The sequence below is a fragment of the Rhinolophus ferrumequinum genome, chromosome 14 (genome assembly GCF_004115265.2).
Source record: "Rhinolophus ferrumequinum isolate MPI-CBG mRhiFer1 chromosome 14, mRhiFer1_v1.p, whole genome shotgun sequence".
Taxonomy (NCBI): Eukaryota; Metazoa; Chordata; class Mammalia; order Chiroptera; family Rhinolophidae; genus Rhinolophus; species Rhinolophus ferrumequinum.
Window position 1 is genome coordinate 18,930,115 of NC_046297.1, and position 13,569 is coordinate 18,943,683.

The following is a 13,569-nucleotide window of genomic DNA, read 5'->3' on the forward strand; positions in this document are numbered from 1 at the left end:
AATCAAGACATGCTATATTCAGTAAACTCTGTAAGATCAGTGAATGGAAAAATGTATTAAGGTTAATCAGTTTTGAAGAAATGTAACTAGTAGATAATGTGCCCTGATTTTTTTTCTCTGTGACAGGTGTAATAAGCACAATCACTGTTCATCTATATTTCACAGGGCATAAATGCAAATTTCACATTTTCACAGAAGATAGAATTTTATTACATTATATTGATTTAGAAATAATTCATTAACCTCTACTCCTTCTTTTTCTTTACATATCAATCTGTCTCTATTCAAGGTGTTATCTTCATTTTTCAACTGGTTACTGAGAAGTGTCTTATATTGCAGGCTATTAAAAGACTGTCTTTTATATATGAAGTTTTATCTTTCTTGGCACAAAACTGGTATTTGTTTTCTGCACGATTTTGGGTATTGTTTGGGTGTTCAGGAATGCTTGTTATATATCCTTGAAGTTGAGTATTTTGATGGTCGTATATAATGGAAAACATTTGTTGCATTCTTTTATGGACTTCTGTCAGTTTTTGAAAATTAGGTGTGTTTACATGTCAATTTTTCCTCCTCTAAGGTGTGTATAAATGTTGATTGATATAATGGGACTGAGCAATGACTTTCAATGAAGGAGAGTTGTTACACTCCACTCTCAACCCCCACCCCAGGATGTTTAATGTTATCTGGAGACATTTTTGGTTGTTATGAGTTCATGGACAAGGACAGCTTGCTGTTGGCATCTAAGGATAAAGGTCAGGGATGCTGTTAAACTTCTAACAATGTACAGGGAAATCCCCCACAACAAAGAATTTTCTGGTCCAAAATGTTAACAGTGTTTAAGGTTGAAATCCTGTGTTAGATTATTTATACTGAAGTCTAGAGTCTAATACTTTTCATAACTGTGAAATCAGATACAGCTTAAGTTCTCTGTGTTTCTGCTTCGTTTTTCCATAAAAGTTGAAATTTAAACACCAAATAAGCCATCAGAGATGCACAAAAATACCTAAGCACAAGGATGCTTACCAAATTTTATTTATAAAGGTAAACAGTAGAAAACAACCTAAATGTCTAAGAATGCAAAATTTATCTAATTAATTACAGTTAATATGTTATTGGAATATAATAGCATAAAAACTTATATTGTAGGTGAATGTTGCAATAATATGGAAAATGTTGAGTGTATAAAGTGAAACATTGTTATACCATGTGACATACACAGAGTGAGCTAATATCATACAAAATTATACACACACACACACATACACACACATACACACACACACACATACATACGCACCTGTAAAAAAAATGTGTACAAGTGGACACTTTTGTCAACATTGCTCAAGCAGTAGTTCATCATAATCAGAAGTGTCTGGACACTGACGGTAACCACTCTGAAGACCTCTTGGAATTGCAGAAGTCAAACATGACTTGTATTCTCTTTTGTTATCGGTGTATGAGTATATTGAGTATTACAATTTTAATATAATTTTCCTTTCTTAAAATGTGTATACATTTTTTGGTACTATATATTATACACATATGTAATATGTATAATATATATTATATTATATATATACATATATATATACATATGAGAAAAGAAGATGGGTTAGATTAGTGAGCTCCTTGATATTGACCTAAAGAAATCAGGTTTTACTTTGAATATAAATATATATATATATATATATATACATATACACATACAAATATATATATATGTGTATATATATAATGTTGTTTATTCTCATAGAAAAAGGTTGAAAACAAAAAACATGTATTACTTAGCTATATCTGGGATTATGGGTCAATTCTGCAGTCACAATGTACTTATTTTTTATTATAAAAATAGGAACGACATTTTAAGAATTTGATGTGGTTGAGAGAACACAAACCCTGAGGCCTGACAGATGTGAATTTGCACTCTTACTCAGCTACTCATATGCTGTATGACTTTGGGCCTCAGTTTTTTATCTGTAAATGTTACACCCCCTTTGCATGGTTGTTTTGAAAATTAAATGGCACTGTATATAAATTATCTGGTCAAGCTGAGCTTTCTTCCCTCTTCCTTCAATGAGATAATTTAAAGCATTATTATGAGGATTCTTGAAGATGTTTTCCATTTTATGTACTTCCTACAGTGACTAATGGAGATCTCAGATCTCAGTTGGGCCCAGAAATGTAATTGCTAATTGATTTGTGGCTGCAATGGAGAACTTGGCCTGATACCATATTCCCATCCCCACTACTACCTTGGCTCCCAGTTTCAATTAAATTTGATTCAATTAAATTTAGTTCATTTCAATTCAGTTTAGTAAATTCAACCCATAGCTATTAATGGGGTACTTAGCTATTTATATGCTAGTCGTACATATGAATAAGACAAGAGTCCTCTTCGTCACAGCCTCACAGCCTTGGCAAGCAAGGCAGCCACATTTTTAAGAAATGCTAATAAAAGGTGGCAAAGAAGTACAAATTGTGAAGTGAGTGGACAGGTAAGGGAGAGATGGGGACATTTTGTGACACAGAGGGCTTGGTGTAGCCTTCAGGAATAGGAGGAGTTAGTGGTGAGAAAGGAGAATGTTCTGTGTCCCCTTCACGGTGCACAGACAGACACCTCGGAGGTGTAGAGTTCAGGGAACTTCGTGAACAGTAAACGTTCTGATGTGGTGGCTTTGGACTGGAAAGCTCAAGAAGAATAAGAATTAGGCTAAAAAAGAAGATGGGGTGGATTAGTGAGGTCCTTGATATTAAGCTAAAGAAATCTGGTTTTACTTTGAGTGCAGTGGGGGGTGGTGGGGGTGGAGGTCACTGAAAGTTCTTAATGGGGAAGTGACATAAAAATACCTCTGATTACTGAACTGAGCAAGATTTGAAACCTAAATTTAAAAACTGTTTCACCTTACATAAAAGTGGGCTAACTTACTACTATACTAAATATCTGGAAGCAAACCACATGTTTAGTGAGTATTTTTGTAACTAATTAGAATTACGGAATTTTAGACAAAACTATTTAGGGCAAGGACAGTATTTTATGCTTTGTTCCTGATATATATTGATTGAAGGTATAATGATTGATTCCTGAATAAAATTATTATTTCTGTCTCTAAAAGGATCAGACAGAATTAATCTGAGGAATTCATCTATTATACAGTCAAGAAATAAATTAATATCAATACTTAAATTATTAATTCCAAATTTTCCAAGTGAAGTAATATGATTTGGAGATATACTTTTGAGTATATATTTCATGTGGGCAATTTGTAGGATTTATTTTTGAGAAAGTGATGCTCTTGGCTTATAACATTGTTAGTAAATTCATTTTTAGAGGGAAGAACATCTTACTTTAATAGTTAGAAAAATTAGTCTTTATCAATTCTACCTTCAGTGCTTATGTTATTAAATTTAAAGAATGACCCAAGGAAGCAAATAAAAAGAGTTTGCTTATCTGAGGAAAAATATACTGGACCAGAGGACCTATCCACTTTCTTTTTAGATGATTCTGTGGAATATGTTGGCTTATTACCAAAATACGTATTTTAAGAATTATACTTCTTTCTAAGCAGTGGTTTGTAGACCATTTCAAAATCTAAGGTGATTTAAATTACATGATTTCTCTGTGCATTTCAAATAAGGTTTTTAATATTTCAGTTTTAAGTAATAAAATGCCATTCAAGTGTGTAATTTATTACTAAATCCATTAATATTTATAGCCAAAAAATGATTTTCCTGAATGGTGAAAAAAAAAATACCTTTTAATATCATTTCTTGCCTAGAAAAAAAGCAACAATAATGAAGAATCCTATGACAGAAATATATTAAACACATACTATTTTTTGGTAAACCCCAAACATAAACTTTTTCATCAAATCATGTTCTGTAGGACCCTGCACCCTGAAATTCAGAGTTAAGTTTAATTGGTAGATTGAAAATTTGGAGATGTTTGTGTGCTTGTGTAGCACTCTGTAAACTCTGAGTTTGAAAACTTTCTTTTGAAATGAACAATTCAACTCAATGAACACACAATTGCACCTATTTAAATAGGGGTATGTGATATCCACTGACATCAATCATTAATTTATTCATTCAATAAATACATATTTAGACCTTAACATGTGCCAAACACTTTTCTAGGCCCTGAAAACACAGTAGTGAAAGGCAGATTCCCAACTTCCATGGCCTTATGAAACTTAGATTTCAATGGAAATCGGGAAGTATTTTTTTATTTCAAATTATATTAATGAATGAAAAGTACAACTCATCTCTTATGGGCATCGTTTATTCTATACTCTGTAATCTTTTGGTATGTTTCTGAGGGCTCTGAAAAGAGGAAGGCCAGTGTTGATGACTTGGAAGAGTTGGTGATCATTTCTTTATTTCTATCTCCTTTCTGGGGATGTAATTTATCTTCCACTTGAATAACTGCAATAGCCCATCTGATCCTATCCCTGCTTTCAGTTTGCTAACTCTCAATCCAGGAGGAAATCAGGATGAAAATCACTGTCTGTCAGATTCAGCTCCCCGAAGACCACATTTACCACGTCACTTTCTGCTTGAGAATCTTGAATGTTCAAGTATTTTCTGTGAGATCGAGTCTTAATTCTAAAACCTTGTGTCAGTGTCAGTCAGGGAAGCAGAACCATTATGTGTATTACAAGATCAGGCATTCACTTTAGGAATAAGACCTAAACAATTGTGCGAAAAACTGAGCAATTGAAAGTCTGAAAGGTGAATTGGAGCCGGAGAGAAGTCCCTCCGATGCATCCCTGCTGGAGTGGAGCCGGGAGGGGAACTGCTAGCTAAAGCCACCGGTAGAAGGCTGTGCCTTTGCATCAGGTGGTGGGTCTGAAGTTGCTGTTGGTTCACAGAGCTGACGATAGGGAGAAGAGCTGGATGCAGGGTGAAAGTTAAGCCTGACTGGCACTTCCCTGCCTCTCCCCAGGCCCAGCCTCAAGGACTGTCAGAGGGTAGAGGCTATTGACTCATATCCACCTTCCTAACCCCAAGCAAATTTCTCATTTGGTCAACTCGAACTTGAAACTATAGAAAGAGATGCTGCGTAGTATCGTTCCAGCCTTGCCAAGCTGACGTAGTGCAAAGTTGCCCCCTAATCCCCACTCCCCCTTGTGATACTATCAGTCTCATCTCTTCTAATTTCCCAGTCTCAGTGCTTTGTTCTTCTCTCAAACTGCTTTCCTTACTTCATTCCACAGTCATCTGACTCATCCTACAATCCGGCTTTGTTAATGCTGGCTGATATGTCTGGAATACTTGTCTACTTTCTCTCTGCCAATCTTCATACTTACTCCCCAACTCAGATTATCCATCGAACCCCAGATTACAGAGGCTTTGACTTTGTTTTTAACTTAATGGCACTTGTGAATAAAATCTGTATTTGAAATTCTCTTTTCAACTACTTTGAAATGGCTGTTGAACTTTGAGAAGGATGTGATTGACAACTTGAAAAAGTATATTTGCCCAGAAGAAATGTTAGTTATCTTGATAAGAACAGTTCTCACTGAGTGGCAGAGTTGCACAGATTTACAGAGGACTAGACAATCTAAAAATGGGAGAAGAAAAAGTAAGCTTAATAAAGGTGTAATATTTTTAAATACTGTGTGTCTAGACCAGGGGTGTCCAAACTGCGGCCCGCGGGCCAACTGCGGCCCGCAATCCATTTTTAATTGGCCAGCAGCAAATTCCAAAAATATATTTAGTTAACTTAAATAAAGCAGGTGAAGCAATACGTACTTCGAGTGAGTGGCCCGGCTGTTTGTGTATTTTACCGCATATGGCCCTTGGTAAAAATCGTTGAAAAAAGTTTGGACACCCCTGGTCTAGACAGATAGACGAGGAATAAATGGGAGGGATGTTCATATGTCAAGAAAAGGATAAAGGTTGGAAGCCAGGTTTACCAGGAAACCAGAGGGGTTGTGAGAAAAACAACAAGTCGAAAAATTCTGTTTCATTTTTCAGTGTGACCTCGTATTGATATCTGTGAAAAGAAACACAAATAATAAAGAAAGTGACCAGTGTGGCTCTATCACTTGGCTCCTGCCAGGCCCTGCTCTATGCGCTTTCCAAATGTGTTAACTCAGTAACCCGCTCATATCCAGAGAGAGATGTATTCTTTTAACCTCCATCTTATAAGGAAAATTTGGCATAAAGAGGTTATTATTATTATTTTTTCCCTACACCATCACAGCTAGTAAAATATGGAGATAAGAGTATGAAGTCAGCCAGTCTGGCTTCAGAATCTATGTTTCGTTTTGTTTTGTTTGTCTGTTTGTTTTAACCATTGCACTATGTTGTCTGTTTAATAGGCATTTAATTCGTGGAGTTAATAAAAACAACTTATTTTCCTCCTGACTACTTAAGATATCCCCAAACCAGAAATATTCAAAGTTCTAAACATTCAATAGCATAAACCCATCATCTTGGGAATCAGAGGAAAGTTCCCTCCACCTTTTTCCCTTAAATTCTTAATTTTTATATGTCCCTTTTTACTTGTCAGTGCATCAAACTAGGGCAGCAAAGTATGATTCACAGACTAGCAGCATCAGTATGTATTGCCTGGGAACTTGTTAGAAGTCCAGAATCTCAGGTCTCATGAATTACTGAATCAGAATTTACCATTTCCAGATTTCCTGGTGATTTACACACACATTAAAGGTTGAGAAAAACCACTTTATATTACCTTTCAGAGAAAAGGTCTTCACACACCAGGCCCAGCACATCTTCATAGCACTTTTCCCAGCCATTTCACCTCCTACTCAGTTCATTATATTGGCAGCACATGAACTTCACATAATATCACCTGGGGAGCTTTGGAAAACACACAGATCCCACCCTACATCTGTTGAATCAGAATTTCCTAAGAAAGGGTTGGGAATTGAAGTTTTTAAAAGCTTCTTGAGTTTTTGTGAAGCAGAGTTAGATTTGGACTCTTAGGTCTAGACTCCAAAGCCTCTTCACCCTCTGCGTAGAGCACAGAGGACAAGCGTGATAGAGTCCCGCTCATTCACCTGTGTCCAGCCCAAAGAACACCTCTCACACGCTTTGCTCAAATCTTCAGATGAAATTCTGATTATTCCTCATCATGTTAAATACGCTTTTGTTATTGTACCTTGTGCATCGTATTAATCTGTTTACATCTCTGTCTCACATCTTGGGAAGAGTTTTGAATAGGAGTTTCATAAATTTTTATTGAATCAATACATAACAGGCAGACGTGTTATGGGAATGTAGTAGCATCTAGTAATAACGGTAATTTCTTACTATTGACCATGTCTATTTTCCCTCAGTGGTGGAATTTTCATGGTCAAATTGTTGCAGTTCCTTGTAGAGGGAAGGTCTTCAAATCATTTTGTAGCATCATGTTAGATCATCATTTTTTGACAAATATTAAACATTTGTAATTATATATTAGAGGAAAATGCATAAATACCAATCTATCTCATTAAATAAGTTTCAGAAATAATTCATAAATAGTTTTAAGTTAGAAATTAGACAAAATATTTAGTTTGTTATTAATTTAGTTATAAAAAACGGTAGATGACAAAATAACTTTTTTATCCTTAGAGCTCTAATGGCTTGACTGTCCAAGGTAATGAAAATATGTTTTGAAAACTGTCTGAAGGAGGATTCCTTTAGAATCAGGAATGAGTAGGAATATATTTATATCTCCTTTTGTCTTTTTTTAAAAAAACGTGGACTTTACATAGAATTCTGGACATTAAGAACTTCAAAGAGTAACTCATAGAAACTATATTTTCAACTTCTCTTCTAATTCTTAGATTTAGACTTTCCCAGTGGAAGTCAGAAATTGGGTTTTCTGTGAGTGCAGATAGTCTCCTGATTATTTAATTTGTAATTGCTCCAGCTATTCAGCATAACAAAATTAGCTAAAGCAGTTTGGAAATTAGGCCATGTGGCCATGAGATGACATTAATAAAAATGAAGGAACGTCTTCTTTGCCATGTAAAGTACAGCTTCCTTGTTTGTAGAAAATGTTTTGCTAGAGGATTACTAAAAGAAAAGAAAAAAAAGAAAAAAAAAAGAAAAGAAGAGATAAGGAAAGAAAAGATTTTTACCAGTGGAATCAGATGAACTATTCATTACCGTTTTTAGATTCTATTCTTCTTAGGGTTCACCTTAATTAGCCTTAATTAACCTGGTTGTTCCAATTGTAAAACAGTTTTAGAGTCAATTTTAGACAACATAATCAAAGGCATAATTGTAGGGAAAATATGTAAGCATAATATAATCCTCTTTCAAAGATAACCAGAATACATGTTTCCTCTTCCTTAGGAGCAAATACATCTACTGGTTGGGCCCAAGATGAGGGACCTTGTTTACGGCAAAACTTCCTAAGCACTAAACGTACGAGTTTAAGGCCCCAAACCTATAAGTGTAAGGGGAAGATTTGTACAAGGATAACACTGAAAAATAAAAATAAAAATAGAATTTATTAATAAAATGTATTAAAAGACGCTTGTGATCTTACCGGGCCCACAGAGTAATCCGGGATTCTCTGCGATCTCATGATCCTTAACTTGAATCATATGTATGAATTCTCTTTTGCCATGTGAGGTAATGTATTCACAGATTTTGGGGATTAGATATAATTTTGGGGGGCATTATTCAGCCAACTACAGTAGGTATTTTGCAATAATGCCTATCTAGTGATAAAATCCTGAAAATGTTTCTTGGCCTAAATGTCAAGAATTAAATATTAAAACCTATTTTAAGAAAAGGAAGGAGCAAATCTTTGTTTCCATTTGACTACCGAGAGCCAAATATGGAACCGTTGTGTACTTCAAACCAGAGAGGGTCAGAAATACAAAAGGGGACCCTGGGGATGAGATTCTCAAAGTGAAGAAGGGAAATCCAAGCAGAAGTTTGAGAACTAGAATAAGGTCATGTAGCACCAAGGCTATTAAGGGACATGGTAGAAAATCATTTTGCGTTCAGACTTTAGCAGATGCACCCTTAACAACTAAAGATGGAACCTATTGGTATTATGAAATTTATATTTGAGAGTAAAACATAGCTATGCAATTAGTTACATAAACAGAAGAAATTCACATGAGTCCTTCAAGTACTGGGTTGATCCTATCATGCTGGGACCCTAGATGGTTCCCCATGTTTGACCTACAATAATTCCAGAAGTTTGCAAACCCTAAAAGCTTGAATCACATTTCTGTGGCCCTTCAAAGAGACTATGCTTAATCAACACACATTTAACTCGGCGAAGCTGCTCCTGGTCCTTGGAACAACGCAGTGTGTGTGTAGAGAGGATGGATACTTACCTTGTCAAGTTTTGTATTTGGAAGCTAGTATTAGGTGCAGAAACAGATGAACAGTATAAGAAAATAATGTTTCATGCATAACCAATCACAGAATATGCCTGCAAGGACAGCAGCATTTTGAACTGACAATAATATGAGTGTAAGAGGCCATTTGCACAGGAAAAAGACTACTGATTTTACCCAACATGCCCGTCAACGTTTTTTTGATTTGCTTATTGTTAACTCCAAAGGGTCAAAGTTTAAAAAGAAAGAAAAATTATCTAATTCACAATCTCGTAAAAAAGTAAAGGTTCAAAGAAACTTCTGATGCAATATTCTAAATTTCAACAGCTAGCATCAGTTATTTTTAAATATAATGTGCAAATATTTTCAAATGAAGGCCATTTCTCATAGAATATTTGAGTCTTACTGTAAAGAGGAAACCGTTATTAGTAATTCCTTTAAGTAGCAGATTCTTTATTTTTTTAAATGGATATTTAACATTATATGATAAATTTATTGTATAGTAATGAAATAGCTCCCACAAATTATTTCAGCAAGAAATCCAAGAGATAAAGATTTTTATGAATATAAAATGTAAACTGAATTTTCACTAAACAGAATGAAATATAATGAAAATTCTTAGAAGTGATGTTACTAAATTTTGGTTTCACAATTGGAACTGAGATGCCCATTGAGCTTAACAAGGAAGAGCATAGGGGAAGATACAGAGACACAGACACACACACACACACACACACACACAGACACACACAGACACACACACAGACACACACACAGACACACACACACAGACTCACAGACAGACACACACAAACAGAAACACAGACACACACACACAGACACACACACAGACACACACACACAGACTCACACACAGACACACACACACAGACACACACACAGACACACACACACAGACACACACACAGACACACACACACAGACTTACACACAGATGCACACAAACAGAAACACAGACACACACACACACAGACACACCAAGTGCCTTTGAAAATATCTCTTAAATAATAGAAACAGAATTTTAGCGATGTAAGGGATCTTAAAAAGAGTATTTAGTCTGAGTCCTTTATTTCCAGATGAAGAAACTAATATTTAACATGACACTATTGCTAATAAACTATTCAGAAAATGGAAGCAGCATGTGAAATGGCAGTATATTACTAAAACTGATCCCCAATATGTAACAGCTAGTAAAGGTGAATTTTAAAACTGCTTGTTAAATTCTAAGTAGGAGTTTAGAGGTCTGAAAATTCTAAGAAGGAGCTCAGAGGTTTGGAAAGACAGAAGTCAGAGGGCCAAGTATTAGCCTGGCCTATACTTTGTAAGATTTACGTGACTGGATTAGTCACTGAACCTTTTTTGAGATGGGTTTCCTGGCCTGCCTACTGTGAGGTTTTGTGAATATTCTCACCGCTCCTCCAGTGGCTCAAGCCAGTATTTCCTCCCATCAACTCTAACTGAGTTTGCCAAATGTTCTTCCTACACCCCACTCATTATTAGGTAATATTCTACTTATTTACGAATTTGATGGATAGAAATGTGTCCTTTAATTTATATTTTCCTGCTTATCAATGAATTGATTACTATTTTTATATTCATTTACTGTTTTATTCTGTGACTTGGGTGTTCATATTCTTGAAGCATTTTTCTATTGAGTTATGGCTTAATTAATTTGAGGTGGGTTTTTACTAGATAAAGCATATTGCTTTTTATGTTATGTACATTAAATGTGTATTCTGACAATCTGTAGCTTCTATTTTAACTTTCTTCATCCCGATTTTGGCTTTGTAGAACTTAAAATGTCAATGTGGTCAAATATGCCAATATAATTCTCTACAACTACTGAACTGTGTGCCTTACTCAGAAAGACTTTCCGCATCCCTAATAAAACTATTCTCCTATATATTTTTTTTATATATTTAAGATTTTAAAGCACATATTCGATTTTTAAAAATTTCATCTGTACCTTGGTTTATTTTTTTTGAATATTGTGATATAAAGCTGGAATCTCCTCCGAGTATTTGAGACACTCATGTGTTGGGGTTATGTTGCTACTTACTGGTTAGGTCTTGGTTTTATCACATTGGCTGCAAAGTATTGACGAGTGCTGAACTGTTTGACATATAGTCAAATTAGTTTAGAAGTATATATTGGAAACAAGTGCAGAAACACTCATTTGGAAAAGAGATGTGGCGTCTGTGCTTTGAGCTGCTTTGTCTGAGGAAATTCACTCTTTACCAAGAAGTGAAAAAATCTGGCTGTTTTGTATTCCTAGTTGTTCCCGGAATACTGGGGAACATTATGATTAAGAGGCCATTCCTAATCTGAATTTAGCTTAGATGTGTTCAATATTTATACTGGCACTGTATTAGATTTCCCCTAAGACAAACATTGAGGTAGTTCTGAGTATAAGCATATAGATGTGTATAAATGTTTAAGCAGATATAAATGGTTTCTGTGTAACTTGTTAAATCTTCCAAGAGAAATCGGAAGCATTCAGAGTTTCCAAGAAACTCAAATGAATTCAGCCTCACCATTGCAGATCCTAAGATACTCATGAGTTCACATCTATTTGGAATCATATTGAAAACATAGTTTCCATACTTTAAGAAGAACCCTCTTTGTGGCAAGACGAACCTAACCCCTATCTTGCCAAATGTGGTATCAAAAAGCTGAGAATTTGGAAGCAGAAAGAATTTTCTACTTATGAAAAAGTTTAGAGTTGCAGGAGGGATTAGCTTCTCTGTACCAGAAGCGGAAGGACTAGGTCAGGGGTGTCCAAACTGCGGCCCGCGGGCCAACTGCGGCCCGTAATCCATTTTTAATTGGCCCGCAGCAAATTCCAAAAATATATTTAGTTTACTTAAATAAACCAGGTGAGGCAATACGTACTTCACCTCGAGTGAGTGGCCCGGCTGTTTGTGTATTTTACCGCATATGGCCCTTGGTGAAAACCGTTGAAAAAAGTTTGGACATCCCTGCACTAGGTCATGGAGTGAGTCTTGTGAATCATGAGGTTTCAGAGGCCGGCTGGCTGTTTCCTAGAAGGCACCCAGCAAGTGCTCATTAAATGACTAATGAATAACTAGCTTTTCCATGTTCTGGGGGAAAAGAGACCGTGGGAGAAGTAAATTTTTTTCAAATGATAAAAACAAAAAGGTAGGTCATTTGACCAGCTGTTAAGGGGGAAAAAAAAATTGACATCCAATACAAGCCTATAGGTTCCAAGATGAGAGGTGCCCAGAAGCTTGATGTCTACATTTGGAATCTCTGCTGTTGTTCTGGCACTTAGATTGTAGATTTTGTCTAAGACTGTATTGGCTCCTGAAGATTCTGCATATATGGTGTTCACTTCTGCCTAATCTGAGATCTCGCAGGCTAAGGGAGAGCATAGCCTTGCTGTGTATCCCGGGACAAAATGGAGGGCACCGGTGCAGCAAAACATCATCCTGGGCCTTCTGAACGCCCCGTCGAAAGGATTCAGTTAACTTTTTTGCCTAAAAGGGGGGAAATTGCGGTATATTCTTAATACTAGTATGGTGTACTATATTCTGATTTGTGCAAAGACCAATGTAAAATTTGAAGAGTTGGGTCTCTCCTCAAATAGTGCATAAACTAAGTAAACAGAGTACATCCTGGAGAGAGTGGATACATGCTATGCAAGAATAGGAAAAGGCTTTCTGCTTTACACAACGAAAGCTCGTGCAGAATATCTACCCAACTCATCATGTTCGCTCCATGTGCACTAACTAGAATTTTACGTTTGTCTGAGAAGTAGATGGATGCTCGTTGTAACACTAATCTCATTGTTTCGTCATCTGGCTTCCTGACACCTATCTTTAAAATAGTGTGTGTGGGTTAGGCACACATTTCTGCTCTTTCAATAATGAAGGTAACACTGATACCCTGTGTCTGGTTATAAAGAATAACAAAGCAGCACGGAGTCAGTGTATCTATTCTTCTTTGTGACAAGGAGTGATTTATAGCAACATGCCATGCTGAGCATATGCTCTATCTAACAAGGGTGGTTATTATTTAAGTGAACCATGCTAGATCAAATTCCAAGGAAAGTTTTGAAAACTTTAATTAAATTCTACAGGATGATTTTTGTTTCTTTTTCTGTTTTACTTGATTGCATGTCTGCAAGTGCCGCACAATAAAGGGCTATAACACTTTGATGAATTTTCCGACTGAAATTTATGGTTCAAAATATTTATCTGATACTTTGTAATTT